Source organism: Panthera pardus, unplaced genomic scaffold, assembly GCF_024362965.1.
Source record: "Panthera pardus isolate Hobbes unplaced genomic scaffold, ASM2436296v1 HiC_scaffold_12, whole genome shotgun sequence".
NCBI classification, from domain to species: Eukaryota; Metazoa; Chordata; class Mammalia; order Carnivora; family Felidae; genus Panthera; species Panthera pardus.
The window spans coordinates 74,204,884-74,222,436 of record NW_026526677.1 but is presented as its reverse complement, the minus strand read 5'-3'; the positions used below and the strand labels follow the sequence as shown (position 1 = coordinate 74,222,436).

At 37.7% G+C, this 17,553-nt stretch overlaps 1 long non-coding RNA gene across 1 annotated transcript; it reads right to left on the bottom strand.

Annotated features, from left to right (window-relative positions):
• Positions 1-3,545: 3,545 nt before the first annotated feature.
• On the bottom strand, positions 3,546-16,540 carry LOC128776110 (uncharacterized). Its single transcript, XR_008421034.1, has 2 exons — positions 16,431-16,540; positions 3,546-3,634 (listed from the first exon to the last, which is right to left on the bottom strand). It is a non-coding gene; the product is annotated as an uncharacterized LOC128776110 (long non-coding RNA).
• Between the last annotated feature and the right edge of the window lie 1,013 nt (positions 16,541-17,553).

Here is a 17,553-nt window from a genome sequence, read left to right as displayed (position 1 = left end):
TAATAAACATTAAAAAAATTAAAAAAAAAAAAAAAAGAAAGAAGTCAGACAAGAGAACACAGCTAGGGAAGATGGCCTGCCATAAAGTTATGAGATGGATAGTAAAAATGTACTTTGGGAAAACATCAGGCAGTATAGAGCTGACATCAAATTTTCATAGCCAACATGTATACTCCTCCTCCTCCTCCTACTATCATAATAGTAATAATGATAATAATAATAATAATAATATAGCAACATCTCTATAGTATGTATTGTGTGCCTATACGAAGCACTCCATATACCACTTAATAGTTACAAGAGTCCTATGAGGTAAGGATGTGCTACTGATCTCATTTTGACACCAGTTAGAGGTAACAAAAATAATGAGAGGGTAAAAGGCCACTTATTAAAAGAAATAACAGTTTCCCTGGTGAGTTGTAACCTTCCTTTACCTATAGGAATGTCAATTTGACACTATCTTCATCTAGAAAATGCAATTATTTTAAAACATTGCCACAAATTTATTTTCTGTAAAAATTGTATATGAGAAATCAAGTGTCATTACGCTAGGAGAGCTCTTCCGGATTTCTCAGAGCAGTGATAGGACCCACATCCCCTGGTGTCACTTCTGGAGATTTTGCTTGTTAATTTTGGCCTTGTGAAATGAGCAAATTTGTAGCTTTGTTGCCATAGAGTACAAAGCATTTGATTTATAAGGTTGCCACGTTAGGACATAAGGCACTTTCTATAATTAACACTCTCATTAGAATACATTTCTTACTTTCAAAGTTAATGGCAGAGATTACACTTGGGAGAATTAGTGAAGGATTGTCCAGAGACAGATCATAGATATTTCAAAGCATCAGGTTTGATAAAGAATGTCAACTGAGCACAAGGAAACATAATAGATTTAAGTACACTTTAGCTTTACCTCTAGTTATTTCTATAATGTAGAGTGTTCTTTGCCCCATATGTCATTCTTTTAAGAAGTTATGGTACGAAGCTACTGCATTGCTTATTCCCCATAATTACCTGGTGAGCCAGGCTGCGATTTTACTCCTTGGAGATGGGCCACAGGATCAGTGTGGCCAACTATTTAACCCATATTAGTTATAAGTGGGAAGCTAGACTTCAAATCTTAATTTGCATATCTCTTAAATCTTTGAGATTTTGATTTGAGACAAATGATTCTCTGAAAATCATGTGACTGTGTTTCATATATTTTCAAGATAATTAAACAAACTTTCAAATAAGACAGAATCACTCACCAGCCCACCATGCTATAGGCCATGATTCCAATCATAGCCTAGTCCCTGTCTATATGCACATACGTGTTATGTATAAGTAATACAAGTGAACCAGATAGTCTCAGGCTTCAGGACTTAATTTCACCTTTAATCCCCAAATATCAATAGTTGGAGTTCTCACCCCTGTTGTCGGGAGGGCAGTGTGTTGTTATGGTCCCCTTCTAAAAAGTTTCTATGTATCCCAAAGAAGGCTTAGTCTTTCACATATTCCATTCTGTGACAGAAGTGGCTTCGACCCAGCTGGTTCAACAACTGGCTCTCCAGGAAAAAAAAAGGATGTGCATATATATAAACTCATATATCAAGTTTATCATTAAATTTACTGATATAAAGGATGTGTAATACAATTTACCATTATAGTGAAATATATAATTGTTTTTATAGTAAATTCCAAATAGCAATTGATTCTTACATAAGGATGTCACTGATTTATTATTTATTTTATTTTATTTTTAGAGACAGAGTGTGTGAGTGGGGGAGGGGGCAGAGGGAGACAATCCCAAGCAGGCTCCATGCTCAGTGCAGAGCCCAACTCAGGGCTTGATCCCACGACCCTGGGATCATGACCTGAGCTGAAATCAAGAGTCGAATGCTCAACCAGCTGAGACACCCAAGTGCCCCTGATTTCACTGTTTTTTGCAGAACTTTTGTGCCCATAGAACACATATGGTTGTGACTGACAAAACGTGTGGTCCTGACATAAATGTTGGTTGATATTTTGGTTTGCATAAAGGAATATAGCAAAAGTGAAACAACGAAAACAAACATTGTACAATATTTCCACCCTCCTGATACAAGAGGTGTAAGTAACTTGAAGAGCATAAGTACAATATAATAAAACAGGAAGTGGTGGGTTTTGAATATTTGTTACCTTCATTGTTAGTAAAATTTTTTTAATTGTAAGCTTTTATAATGAGTTTTTAATAACGTCTGCACTTTACAATGATCTCACAAAATCCCTGAAAATTAAACAGCTGGGTCTTAGAAGCTGTCATGAGCTGCCTTAGCATACTATTTCCTAGGCCGTGTTTCTACACAGTTTCATGTTCCAGCATCTTCGAAAGACTGCCCCCCTCCACTCACTGCTACCCACAGGGGAGGAGGGGAGCGTAGGCTCAGGAGGTTTTTCAAAAAGGAAAGGCAATCCACAGAGATACACCTCTACCTACATCAAAGGCAAACTCATTATTATGCAGAGCAGTTACGTTCCACACACCTTCTTATTTCAGAGGACTTTTGCCTCATTGAGTGTAACCAAAAGGGCCACCAAAATATTTCCTTCCAAAAAGGAATCATCTGCTCTAAAGATAAACTCTAGTTTCCACCTCAGAATGCAGACCCTTCTTATAATTGTTTAAATAGATCTCCCTCTCTTTAAAAGCAGGATTAGTTTAAAAACTATGCAAGTGTACTCTATGTTCTAATGGGCTCAATTGTATTATAAATATGATACATATCTACAACATATACATGTTGTAAATATTATGTTAGTCATACTGTAAATGGTATGTGCAACTGTATTTTACATAATGTTTCCTATTCTGCTTTCCCCACATAATATCATTGTAAACATTTCTCTATTGTGTTTGTAATTTCCATTTTACTGGCTGCATGTAATAGAATACTTCCTACTGATTATAGCAATTTTTACTTAAGTTTATTTATTTATTTAACAAAAAGTTATGGAGAACCTACATGTGGTATTTTGGGACAGTCAAATGATCAGTGGTGCATAAAACCATCATGGGCCCCCTTCATGCAACACATAGTCTAGTGGGAGAGAGAAACATTACACAGAAAACACTGAAAATTGGGATAAAAGCTGGGTGGAATGGTCAGCATATGATTGGAGGGATTAGCAGAGGCAGGTCCATGTACGATTTTATAGGCAATTTTAAGAAGATTAGATTTTATTCTGATTGTAATGAGAAGCCTTTGAAGGTTCCAAATAGGGGTGCATGGAATGCCATTTATATTTTTAATAGCCCTTGTGTGGCTGTTATTTGCAGAAAGGGTTGGACGGGGCAGGGACACAAGTGAAGGGATCACTTTGAGGATTGGGAAGACGCTGGTGGTTTGAACCGGGGTGTTTTCTGTGATGATAGAGGTAGGTGGAGATATCTGAGGGTCCTTTGGTGTGGATGGAATGACTTGAACCATTAGGTGGATGGAGCTCTTCCTTCTTCAAAGAGGATGCATTCACTGGAGGGACTGGCAGGTGCTTGGCCTTGGAGGACTAGGCTTCAGGATGTCGGGTTTTGTTTCTGTTTTTAATTTGTTTATACATATTCAGTACTTCAAAGTGTGGTAAGATGAGGTGAATCTCTCTGCATATTTTCTGGTAACTAACATAAAAAGCAAATTTGAAATCTCAGAGAGCAAATTAAAGAATATATCTGATAGGCAGCATGATACATGAAAATCAAAAGAGACTTGGAAAGTACTAGAGAGAGGAAAGATGGAAAATTCAGGGTTTCTGACAAGTCACAAGGAATCATTGGAAACACCACGTTATGAAATTCTTCAAGGACTAGCTAGTTATTGGCATAAAATTATTAGAAGCTTATAAGTTTCCTGTATGTGATTTTTCCCCCTACTTATTAAAAATGGCTTTTGCTTAAACCATGAATGAGGCTAGGGGTTAAATAGTGTTATAAATGGGGAAAAACCTGGTTATAAGTGATTTAGCTTATATTGAAGTTATATCTTAGATGATCTGAGTTATGAGACCTCTGAATAAGTTGTAAAGATAACTTTCAGTTTCTTTTCTAAAAATAAAAGTCCTTTTGCAATGGGACACCTCAAATATGGATAGACCTGATTTAGTTACTCTCTGGTTACTGTGCCTCTAACCTGACCTGTGCTCTCTGAGCTCCAGAACCTGGATTGTAAGTGCCATTTGGGTCTCACAAATGCAATCTTCCCTCTAAAAATATCTTAAAATATTCTTTATGGGAACCTCAGGAGGGCATCCAATACATAAGCTTAAATACATACTTGTCAACAACAAACTACACATAATATCATAGATGTTTGTCCTTGGAAAGGTTACTCAGCCTTGATTTGCTTACATGAATTGTAAAGACAATAATACTTAATATATAGGGTTGCTTGAGCAGTAAGAGAGATCCTGTTTATAAAGTATTTTTCACCATGCTTGGAAAGGACTAAACCCTTAATAACTAGTAACTATTATTATTTTATTTACTAGGGTCAGGTTCATCATCCCGTTATTATCTCAAGTCTTCCCCAGTAGGGTTTGTTGAAATACTTATTTTCTGTGCTTGTTAGATTTTTATCTTCTTGTCACTTTATTTCATAGTATCTGCTTATCTTGCTCTGAGGATTTTGCCCACACAAACTGCTGCTGGACAATCATTTAACTGAGTCCCTACTATGGTTTGCAGGACTTTTACAAAGGAGAATTCCTGCCTTGGTTTTGGCTGAGGCCCCAAATTGGCAGAGGCAAACAGCTGCGTTCTATTTCTATAATGGAGTGAAGTACCAGGCCACCTATTCAAGATCCACAAAAGAGTTTTCCAACTCCAGCTATATAGCCCTTGAATCAACACCCACCTTTAGAAGAAGAATAATAAGGTAGCAATTAGAGAATGTAGGTAGAAAGGCTATGGCAGCACCGAGGCTGGGACACCCCCACTCTGTACACACTCACCCCACGTTGAGTGAGAATTGCTTTGAGGAAACCATGCAGACTAACTGACCTGAGTCTTCTGTAGGCCCTGGGCCAAGCGTAGAGAGGCCCACAGTTATGAGGTTGTAGCTGGTTAGTTGCGTTCACAGCAGAGGAGAGGCAGCTGTGTTAGGGAAGCCTGAACTCTCAGTTTGTCAAAAGGATCCTTTGGCAAAAGGATGCGTGATGACTGCTTGATGAGCAGATGTGGGACAATATGAGACAAAATCCACCCAGAGATGTTCTGAAATGACTTGAAGAAGGAAGAGTGATGTGTCCTCAAAAGGGAGAGTCTGCGTGGCATAGATCATGCAGATGGGGGATTTTATGGGAACAAGCAGATGAAGCGTTGCCTCAGTTGTGAGAACTGAAGTGAAAGATCCCAGCAATGACACTGTCTGCAAGGAATCCAGTCTAAATGTCTGCCAACCCCAAAGAGACTTAATTTTAGACTTGCAACAAGTCCAGAGCAAACCAAAAGTAGATTAGTAATGTCAGAAAGTAACACCTTTCCTACTCCCTACCTCTTTTCTCTTCCTTGGCTTCTAACTTGGAAAAGCATGTGCAGCCCAGGGTTGGTAGAAGGCGGGGGGGGGGGGGGTGGTAAAAAGTGCTCCCCTCATTGTCGCTTATTAAGAGGACATGACTGCCAGACCCTCGAGTGGCCCTGGCAACTGGAGGCTCCTCCTCCCTCCCATGTCCCTGGCATGTATGCTCCACCCACCATTCCACTGGAGCCATTTTGAAGGACTTGAGAGAGCAATGTGCTATTGAGACCCTCTGGATGGTATACCTGACTGAACCCCACTGAGGTCTTTATATAAACTTTTCAGATTCTGGCTGGTGGGTGTGAACATCTACTCATCTTGCAGCCACCCAGGACAAGTCTCTTAAGTAAGTTCTCCCAATTGCCAACCCTGCCACCTACCAGTCTGGAGTGGCCTACGGTTTTCTTTGGTGTTTCCTTGCCCTAAGTACACAGGGGTTGCTTGGTTTCCAATTTTACCCTGGAACTCCCTAGGTTGTGAACCAACACCCATCCTTCTGAATGAGGAAGAGAGAAGTTTTGACTTTGGATGACTTTATTATAGTGAAACAGACATATTAATTACTGAAATAAGACTATTTTTTGAGATTATAGTAACCAGTGCATGTAGTATGTACGTATGTATGTATGTACATATCATTTAAGAGGGAATGAACAAGTTATGGAGACTGCCTAGATTTCATCTAATGGGCAGGGGAAGAACAACCCCCCACAGAATGGCTTTGAATGCCCAGTTGGAGGACAGGGGCTCCTTCATTGCTTCTGAGTATCATTTAGCCAATCTACTGGTTGCATTGGCACCCAGTAGTGCATCAAGTGTTTGAATAATATTTACTACCATTTTTTGAGCACCCACCAAGTGCCAGACACATTAGATTCCATCTGCCTCCAATATACTTTTCCTGACCTAGGCTACTTGTTATATTCATTATTATACATTCTATCTCCATTGAAATAATATTCTCTTACTTTCTGCTCCCATACATCCATAGACTTCCCCAATCTAGCATGTTCTATAGATTTTAGTTTAATTCCTTTTTTAATTGGCTATCTTCTCCATTAGTCTGTAAAATATGTGAGGATAGGTCTTCCTGGCATGGTGACTGTTAGTAAGGTATTTTCAAAATTATCTCAATTAATTGTCATAATAATCTAAGGTATTATTTTGTGGGTAAGGAATGTAAAGTTTGTGGGTAATATTGTGCCTATATTCAATCAGCTGGTGGTTGGTAGAGTTAGAATGCACAGCTTGGGTTGGAGTTGGTCTTTCTGACTCCAAGCAGTATGGGAATTTACATGTTCCATTTTCCTCTGATAGAAATAACTCGACTAAATATATCTTGGCATTGAAAAACTCAAAATTGTAAACAACAGCAACAAAATGATGATGAAGGGTTCTACCCATGGATTGCACCATGATAACCTAAAATTGTAACACAGAATCTCAGCAGTGTCTTTTAAAAAAATTCCAGTATATTGAAAATTAGGTGTAAATTCAATACCTTGTTAGTCATTACTGTTTGTTTACTACTTTCTTATTAAAGAGCTAGATGTTTTAATGTATTGTACATTTTAAGTGAATAAAGGGAATATACATTCATTCCTAATCCTAATTAAAAATCTAACAAAACTCCGTTTGTTTTTTTTCCCTGTATCAGTGCAGATATCAAAGCAAAACTGCAGAAGAGAGAGAAAAGTAAATGCTGTTGCAAGCCTTTCTCTTCTAAAGTCTCATGATAAAATATTGTACAGCAACCAACACTGAAACTGAAAATTGCTTAGACTTAATTCAATTTAGAACTCATTTTCCCAGTATCATTCATGTTCAAGCTATTGTGCTGGGTACTGTAGGAGACAGAAAGGTAAGTAATTTGTGGATTCTGCCCTCAAGACGTTTACAGTTTGGTGAAGATAACAAGTGAAGTGCTGCAGAATGAGAAAATAAAGCATTCAGAAAGCAAAGGGAAAAGTAAGAAAGGGAGGAAGGTATAAAAGAAATAGAATAAAACTTCCCAGAGCTGAGATGCATCAAGTCTTTTGATGGAAAGAGCTCATGCAGTGTTAACCAAGAGAAATGAAAAGCATCATAGTTGGTGTGCTGGCTACCTTTTCTTTGCTCTCTACCTTAACTCTCCGCCATTTACCATTTTCTAAGATAGATAATATCATCTGCTCCCCATTCCCTGGGCCTTTGAGTTGGTTTGGCCAATGAGAGTCCTAGTTAGAGATGGGAAGCAGGCAGAAGGGTGGGCTCAGGGTGTTTATTCCCCCAGGTCTGTCTGAGGAGTCTCTTTGGGCTCATTATCCCTCTCAAACACAAGTCACTGCTGCTCTTAAGATGGTCTTCTGCAGGACTCCCTGGTGATCCTGTCTTTCCTTGTCTCTGAGCTTAGGAGTGGTAACAGCTCTGAAATTACTAATCCTGAGTAGTATCTGGCACTATCCCTAGTGGTTCTCCTACACCTCCCACCAAAAACACCTGAGAATTTCCTGGACATAATTAAAATAAAATAGGAAGCATTGCTCTCTGCATTTCTACTTTCCTAGCTATAGGTTTTGCAGTTTGGAGAAAAGAGTACTTAGTTTCATAACTTTAACTAGGTCTTTGCTAAGATGGAAACACATCTATCTGTTTACTGTCGTATTACCATGACTATACAGTCCTTGGCCCACAGTAGGTGCTTTATTGATACTTTTTGGGGAGGAGGGAGCAAACAATTCCTAAAGTTCTGGCTTATTAAGTCACTTGGAAATTGATTTCAGTGTTCTCTACTTGAACACAGTGATGGTGAATTCACACTGGCTGGAAAAAGGCCATTCTATTGTAGATAGTGGTATTTGGTTCATATCCCTCCTACCACCTGGGCCTAGATTTGAATTAATGCCTCAGATGAGTCTCAGTAGTACAGAATAATAGGGTACTTGTCCCTGCCTTATTTTGAAATCTGTGTATCTCTTAAGAGTTAACTGACTCTTGGTCAACCATGCCAGGTGTTTATCCATATAGATTTTACAATTATTTCTTGTGCTTTTCTACATGGATGTACATTAAATCATATCTTCTTCATGTTGTATTTATGAATTTTGTGAATCTAAATATTTTATAGTTATCCCTACTATATTTTGGGAGGGGGATTTTTTTACAGAAAAAAAATTAGGCATAATTTCATTATAGTAAAGGTTGCTGTTTTTATGGTACAGTTCTGCACGTTTTGACAAATTTATGTAGCCATGTAACCACTACCACAATCTAGATAAAGAAAACTTTAATTGCTCCAAAACATTCCCCACCACAGTTATGTAGCCAACCAGCCTCCCACTCCCACCTCTGGCAACCACTGCTGTTTTCTGCCCCTATAGTTTTGCCTTTGCAAGAATGTCATTTCAGTGAAATCATTTAGTATAAAGGCTTTTGACTATGGCTTCTCTCATTCAGTATAATGCATTGGACACTCAGTTACAGCTTGTTGAATGTACCCAGTGTTTGTTCCTTTTCATTGCTATTATCCCATCATACAGATATACTATAATCAAGTGTATCCATTCCCCAGTAGAGAGACACTTGTGCTATTTCTAGATTTTGGCAATTACAGATAAAGCTGTTATAACCATTTTTGCCCTTCTTTTTGTTTGAACATAGGTTTTCACTCACTTGGAGAAATATCTTGTAGTGGGATTTCTATGTTACTTGTTAAGTGTATGTTGAATTTGCAAGGAATTGCCAAAATGTTTCCAGAAAGTGGCTGAACTCTTTTGCATTCCTCTCTGCAATGTATGAGAGTTCCTGTTAGTCTATCTACATCCATGTCAGCACTTGGTATTTTCAGATTTTTTAAAAAATTCAATTTGATTCTAATAGGTATATAGTTGTATCTTACTATGGTTTTTATTTTGTCTCTAGTGACTACTGATATTGAGCATCTTTTCATGTATTTATTTGAAATCTTTATCTCTTCTTTGATGAAGTGCCTGTTCAAATATCTCCTCCATTTATTATTGGATTTTAAAAGTTCTTTACATAATTTGGATATGCTCTTTATTAGAAATGTGATTTATAAACAGTTTCTCCCTCTCTGTGGCTTATCTTTTCATTCTCCTGATATTTTCTTTTGAAGAGTAAATGTTCTTAATTTTGATGAAGTTCCAATTTTTCAAATGTTTTCTTTTATGAGCTGTGCTTGGGGTGTTATATCTAAGAAATTCATGTTTAACTTCAAGAATGCAAAGCTTTTCCTTTATGTGTTCCTGTAGAAATTTTATAGTTTTAGGTTTGACATTTAGGTCATGATCCATTTTGAGTTAATTTTTATGTAGAGTGAGAAGTATGGATTGAGGTTCATTTAAAACATAACGCATTTTTATCCAATTTTTCCCCATTATTATCCAATTGTCTCGTGAGCACCATTTGTTGAAATGACTTTCCCTTCTCCACTGAATTGTCTTTACACCTTCATAAAAAATTGATACTATGTGTGTGCTTCTATTTCTGGACTCTTCTGTTCCATTTATTTATACTATGTCTGTACTCTCTCATCAGACTCTCTTGACTTTGATAGTGTGATATTTTGATTTATAAAAACATATATTTGGTCATTTAGAGGACTAAAACATATTTCTTATGCATGTTTTGTTTTCCTCCATAGTTCTTGGCTCACAGCTTCCCAAATCCTTGGAATTTCCTAAGTGTTGGGAATGATAAAGGTGTCTTTTGTTATGTTAATGAGGTGGCTTGTGGAATGCCCCTAGGTCACCTGAGGATGAAGGCTGGTCACCACAGAAACCAATCATATCATTTAGAGAGTTAGAATTTTCAGTCCCACCCCAGACACCTCCAGGGAGGGGAGAGGCTGGAAGTTCAATTAGTTGCCAATGGCCAATTATTCAATCAATCATGCCTATGTAATGAAACCTTCAAAAAAGCCCAAAGGACTGGACTTGGAGATGTTCTGAGTTGGTGAACACGTGGAGCTGGGATAGTGTCACACCTCCAGCTCCATACCCTTTCCCCACACCTTGCCCTATGCATCTGATCTAATGATCTAGTAAAGTAAGACATAAGTAAAATGTCTCTCTGATATTTCTAGTAAGAAAAATGTTTCTTTGAATTCTGTAAACCATTCCAGTAAATTAATCAAACCTTAGGAGGGGGTCTTGAGACTCTCTTATTTATAGCCAGTTAGTCAGAAGTATAGGTAGCAATCTGGGCTTGTGACTGGTGTCTGAAGTGCATGTGTGGGGCAGTCTTGTAGGACTGACCTCTCAATCTGTGGGGTCTGATGCTATCTCTGGGTAGAGACTGTCAGAGTTGGGTTAAATTGTAGGCTACTCAGCTGGTGTTAGAACACTGCTAGCTGTATGTGTGGGGACCCTCGACACCCACATTGGAATTGGTACCGGAACCTAAAGATATACTCTTATAGTAAGTTTGGAATTCGGGTAACATGAAACTTCCAACTTTGTTCTCTTTTCTCAAAACTGTTTTTGAGTATTCTAGTTTATTTGCCTATCTATAAAAGTTTTAGAATGAGTTTGTCAATTTCTAAAAAAAAAAAAAAAATTATGGGATTTTGTCTAGGATTATGTTTGAATCTACAGATCAGATTGTGGAGGATTGGCTTATTAACAATTTCAAATCTTTCAATCTGTGAACTGGTGTATCTCTCCATTTATTTAGATCTTCTCTGATTTCTTTCAACAATCTTTTGCAGTTTTCAGCAAATAGATCTTGCACTTATTTTGCAAGATTTGTACATAAATATTTCATTTTTGGGGTGTTATTGAAAATGGTAATTCAAAACACTTAAATTTCTGATTATTCACTGCTAGTATGCAGAAATGATTACATTTTATGTTAACACTGTATTCTTCAACTTTGCTACTCTCTAATTAATAGCTTTTTTGAAGCTTCTTTGAGATTTTTTACATAGATAATCATGTAATTTGCAAGTAGAGACAGTTTTATGTCTTCCTTTCCAATGAGTATGTCTTTTGTTTCTTTTTCTTGCATCTCTATTACGTTTCTTCTTTTTTTATTTAGCCTATTGTTCTAGCCTGTCAAGAACTTTGGAATCATGAAACTGTCACCTCGTTTTTTCTTTGTTGATCAAAAAGTTCACCAATTCCTCATCTTATTTTTAGTTTAGAAGTATGGAACCAGATAGTTTTGTAAAACAAACAAAATAAAACCATTTTTTAGGAAAAATTTCAAAAATATATAGATGTGGAAAAATAGATTAACACCTCATACCTATTACAGAGTTTCAAAAATTATCAACTCATGGCCAATTTATCTCATCTGTATCTTCACTGACTCCCTCTTTGTGCTCCCACCACTGGGGCATTTTAAGGTATGTTCAAACCACATATTATATTCAGATAGAGATTTGACAACAAACTGTTCACTATGCTGTAAGCGGTCCAAATTGGGAATGCTGTCTTACTCATAATTTTATATCCACTGCATAGCTCAGCATCCTGCAGACAGAATATATGTTCAAAAATTTTTTTGTTGAACTAAATTCTTATGGGACCTGTCACTTTAGTATAGTTTTAAAAACACTTTCTTTTTTTACTTTTTGAAAATCAGTCTACCTTACTTTGAGGTCCCTTCCTATATTTAGTTGTTTATGCAATCTTCTGTTTGAAAATATTTTATTTAATACACATTACAAAATATAAGAAAGCATATGAGTATCAAAGCATAATAATGTAATCTATACTCAACACCCAATTTAAGAACCAGAATTTTATCGTAACACTGAAGCTGCTATTATTCCTTCAAATTCTGTGTTCTTGGTCTCTTTCTGTAAGTAATCTCTGCTGTGAATTTTGTTATTCTTATTTTATTTTATTTTATTTTATTTTATTTTATTTTATTTTATTTTTTTAGAGAGAGAGCATAAGCTGGGGAGAGAGGCAGAAGGAGAGAGGGAAGGGGAGGGAGGGAGGGAGGGAGGGAGGGGGAGAGGGGGAGGGGGAGAGAGAGAGAGAGAGAGAGAGAGAGAGAGAGAGAGAGAGAGAGAATATCTTAAACAGACTCCATGCTCAGCACAGAGCTCGGTTATGGGCCTAATCCCAAAACTGTGGGATCATGACCTGTGCCAAAATCAAGAGTTGGATGCTTAACTGACTGAGCCACTCAGTTGACCCTATATTTTAAATACTTATACAGGGTCCGTGAGTTTGAGCCCCACGTCAGGCTCTGGGCTGATGGCTCAGAGCCTGGAGCCTGCTTCTGATTCTGTGTCTCCCTCTCTCTCTGCCCCTCCCCCGTTCATGCTCTGCCTCTCTCTGTCTCAATAATAAATAAACGTTAAAAAAATTAAAATAAATAAATAAATACTTATACATATAAATATATCCTTAGAAATGGTATTATTTAGTTTGGCTCATTTTTGAGGTTTATAAAAATGCTATCATGTTAGAGTTAAATTTCTGTACATTATTCTTATAGCATTCAATTTACATTATGTAATTATTGGTATGGTTTGACTTAAAAAACTTAAGTCAACTTAAACTATCTTACTTTCTATTTGTCTGATCTGTTCTTTGTTCTTTTTTTTTCTGCTTTTCCTCACTTTTTTTTTTTTTAATATTATTGTCAAATTGGTTTCCATACAACACCCAGTCCTCATCCCAACAAGTGCCCTCCTCCCTGCCCATCACTGACTTTCCCCTCTCCCCCACCCCCATCTACCCTTGGTTTGTTTTCAGTCCTTAAGAGTCTCTTATGGTTTGCCTCCCTCCCTCTTTGTAACTTTTTTTTTCCCCTTCCCCTCCCACAATGTCTTCTGTTATGGTTCTCAAGATCCACATGAGTGAAAACATATGGTATCTGTCTTTCTCTGCCTGGCTTACTTCATTTAGCATAATACCGTCCAGTTCCATCCATGTTGCTGCAAATGGCCAGATTTCATTCCTTCTCATTGTCAAGTAGTATTCCATTGTATATATAAACCACATCTTCTTTATCCATTCATTTTCCTGACTTCTTTTGGATTAATCAAACATTTTTTGGATTGTACTTCCCTTCCACTTTTTTTTAGTTAAATCACCTTTATAATGTGTTTGGTGATAATTGTAAGGTTTAAAATATAAGTCTTTAACTCATTATAGTGTATCTTCACATAATATTATATTACTTCACATTGAGTGTATGAACCGTGTAACAATTTCTTCCCTCCCACTCTTTGCACTATTGTTGTCATACATTTTAGTTCTCATGTGCTGCAAACCCTTCAGTATATTGCTACTTTTCATGCTTTAAACAATATATATGTAAAGTTATTAAAAATAAGGAAAAAAGTCTTTATATTTACTCTCATTTTTACCATTTCTGATGCTTTACATTTCTTCACACAGATCCAAATTTGCATCCGATACCATCTTCCTTCTGCCTAAAGAACTTTGTTTAAAATTACTGCCATCCAAATCTACTGGCGTTATTTTAGCTTTTGGTTTTCTGGAAAAGTCTTTGTTTTGTCTTCCTTTTTTTTTTTTTTTTTCCAACGTTTTTTATTTATTTTTGGGACAGAGAGAGACAGAGCATGAACGGGGGAGGGGCAGAGAGAGAGGGAGACACAGAATCGGAAACAGGCTCCAGGCTCCGAGCCATCAGCCCAGAGCCTGACGCGGAGCTCGAACTCACGGACTGCGAGATCGTGACCTGGCTGAAGTCGGACGCTTAACTGACTGCGCCACTCAGGCGCCCCATTGCCTTCCTTTTTTTTAAAGTTTTTATTTAAGTGATCTCTAAACCCAATGTGGGGCTTGACCTCATGACCCTGAGATCAAGAGTGTCATGCTCTTCTGACTGAGCCAGCCAGGCACCTTCCTTTTTGATGGGTACTTTGCTGAGTGTAGAATTCTGGGCTGACAGATTGTTTTCTTTCAGCACTTTAATTATGATATTCTATCATAGGTCTCAATATTCTCTAGGTCACAATATTTCTGAAGAGAAGTTTGCAATCGTCATTCAGAACTCCAACTACATATATGTTAGACTATTTGATATTCTACCAGTGCTCTTAGATATTCTGCTCTGATTCTCTCCCTCTCATCTTTGTCTTAAGTTTGGCTAATTTCTCTTGACTTATCTCCAAGTTCACTGGTTCTTCCCTCAGCCATATACCATGTCCTGATGTGTCTGTTGAAAGAATTATCTCTGATATCAAAATTTTATTTATAGCTTTTATATTTGACATTTTTAATAGTTCCATCTCTCTGGTACATACAATCCCCCATTTCTAACATTTATTTATTTTTGAGTGAGAGACAGAGCACAAGGTGGGGAGGCGGGGGCAGAGAGAGAGGGAGACACAGAATCCAAAGCAGACTCCAGGATCTGAGCTATCAGCACAGAGCCTGACGTGGGGCTCAAACTCACAAACTGCGAGACCATGACCTGAGCCTTAGTCAGACACCTAACTGACTGAGCTACCCAGGTGCCCCTACAATCCCTCATTTTTAAATCTATGTTCTCAACCTGTTAGATTTTTTAGCATATTAATCAAAGTTGTTGTCTAGGAGTTCTCACACCTGAATTTTCTCTGATCCTATTTATTACTTTATCTCTTGACAATAGTTCTTTTTTGTTGTTGTTTTGGTCTGTCTCATAATTTTTTTAATATATATATATTTTCTTTTTAAGTAATCTCTATAGCCAATGTGGGGCTCGAAGTCACAACCCCAAGATCGAGAGTAGTCGCATGCTCTACCCACAGCCAGCCAATAATTTTTGATTGAATGTGCTACATCATTTGTAGACAGCAGAGACTGGAGTCAATAGCATTTATTCCTGGAAATGGACTTGGATCTTCTCAGACTATTAGTGTTGGGGGTTGAGTCAATCTAGTCACTAGTTCAATTGGGTTTCTGTGCCATGGCTGCTATAGTTACTATTAGCACACCATAGGCTTTGAGTTCCTCCAGTAGTGAACAGCCATTACCTTCATCTTACTGTGTGGCCTGGAGTACTGGAGGGTTATTTCCTGTGCCTCATCTCTACTCTCACCTTTTAGCAGTCCCTGTATGCTTATATTACAAAGTTCTCTTTCTACTCTCTTTTCCCTTCCTTAGGGGTAGATTGCTGTTGCTTGTTACTTGTTGCTAGGTTTGCTGTGGGACTGGGGGATATTTTGGTTTTCTTGGGCCAGTCTCATCTTTAGCCAGGATCTATGTGCCTGGACCTTGAGGATGGGGTGTGTATAGTGTGCCTGCCAATTCCACTTGTGGCAACTACACTCTGTCTTGTGTCTGTGGCAGGTTTTAGGCAGAAGGGTTTCCTGACCTTTCCCTAGGGTAGCAGACCTCTGCTATATATTGGTGCAGGACCCTGGACATAAAGATTTTCCTTTCTCTCTCCTGGGAAGACAACTTGTTTCTCCTCTTCCCCAAGCAGGTTTCTGGTGGCAGGAAGGGAAGTGTTATATTCTTCCTTCAAAGAAGGATGGGTTTTGCTTCTATCTCTTCCCTTGTGACCCCAAGGAACAGAGGGTTTGCTGCCCTTCCCCAAGTGGTTTAAAGTTTTTACCTTTTTTAAAATGTTTATTTATTTATTGAGAGAGAGAGAGAGAGAGAGAGAGCATGAACTGGGAGGGGCAGAGACAGAGGGAGAGAGAGAATCCCAAGCAGGCACCACGCTGTCAACCCAACATGGGGCTCGATCTCACAAACCATTGAGATTGTGACCTGAGTCAAAATCAAGAATTGGACCCTTAACCAACTCAGCCATCCAGGTGTCCCAGGCTTTTACTTTTTATAAAAGACAGGTCAAGGGAAATGGATGGTGCTTTGTGCCTTAATCCAAGCAGATTACTTTCTTTTAATTACTTATTCTAAATTTATATGCTGCCCATATGTGGCCTTTAGAAATTTGTTAATACTTTAGCTAATTTCTTCTTACCTTTTTTTGTAGCAGCTCTGTGTTTTGCTTGTGCTCTGGCAAAGGTAAAATAATTTCCATGTCTTATTTCTCCTTGGAAGGGCTTGTCTCTTTCTGAAATTCAGTTCTTGTGGTTGCCTCGTGACCTCAGCTCCCTGAAGGGTTCAAGAAAAGTTATGATTTTGTATACTATCTGGTTTTTGTTATTGTCATCAGGACAGGAACAACAGCTTAAGTGGAAGCAGGATTTATATGCTTTCTTTACTCAGCATTATATTTTTAAGATTCATTTATATTATTGCATGTAGCTGCAGCTCATTTATTTCCCCTGATGTATAATATTCTGTTATGTGAATATAGCATCATTTATCCATTTTCCCGTAAATAGGCATTCAGGTTGTTTCTAGTTATTTATTTTTACGAATAACCTTGTTTTGAACACTCTTAATCATACCTGTTGGTGCACCTTGGTAAGTTTCTCTAGCTTATACATCTGTAAGTGGTATTGCTGGATTGTAAAGTATATATGCTGATGTTCAGCATTACAAATAATGCCTTTGGCTTGGCTTTTCATTTAGGCCTTCATACCTGAAGAAAAGCTGCACATGTCACAAGTACTTATCTTATTTTCTTTTGGTCATCACTTATATCTAGCCTTCCTTTCTTTACAACCTCTTGAGTTCTAATTCTACTGGTTTTTTATTTGAATCTTGGCTTCACCTGTGGCTTATGATCTAGCTCTTACTCACTTGATGCTTTTAGTTCATTTGCCTGATTTTTGACCTTCCTTTCTTTATGACCTCCTTATGTCTAACCTTCCTTTCTTTATGACCTCTTGAGTTCTAATTCTACTGGTTTTTTATTTGAATCTTGGCTTCACCTGTGGCTTATGATATAGCTCTTACTCACTTGATGTTTTTAGTTCATTTGCCTGATTTTTGACCCTCAGTGCTTCTCAAACCATTTTGGTTTGGATCTGCTACTGTAGTTTTTATTGCTTTGATTGATAGAATATAATATTCCACATTTTATTTAGCCCCTCAACTCCCCATCTCTTGCTCTGGCCAAATGAGCCAGCATCCTGCCTCAGTATTTACTTCTTGGCCTACTGTGTTTGTGTGTTATTATTTGAACACTTAAGGTT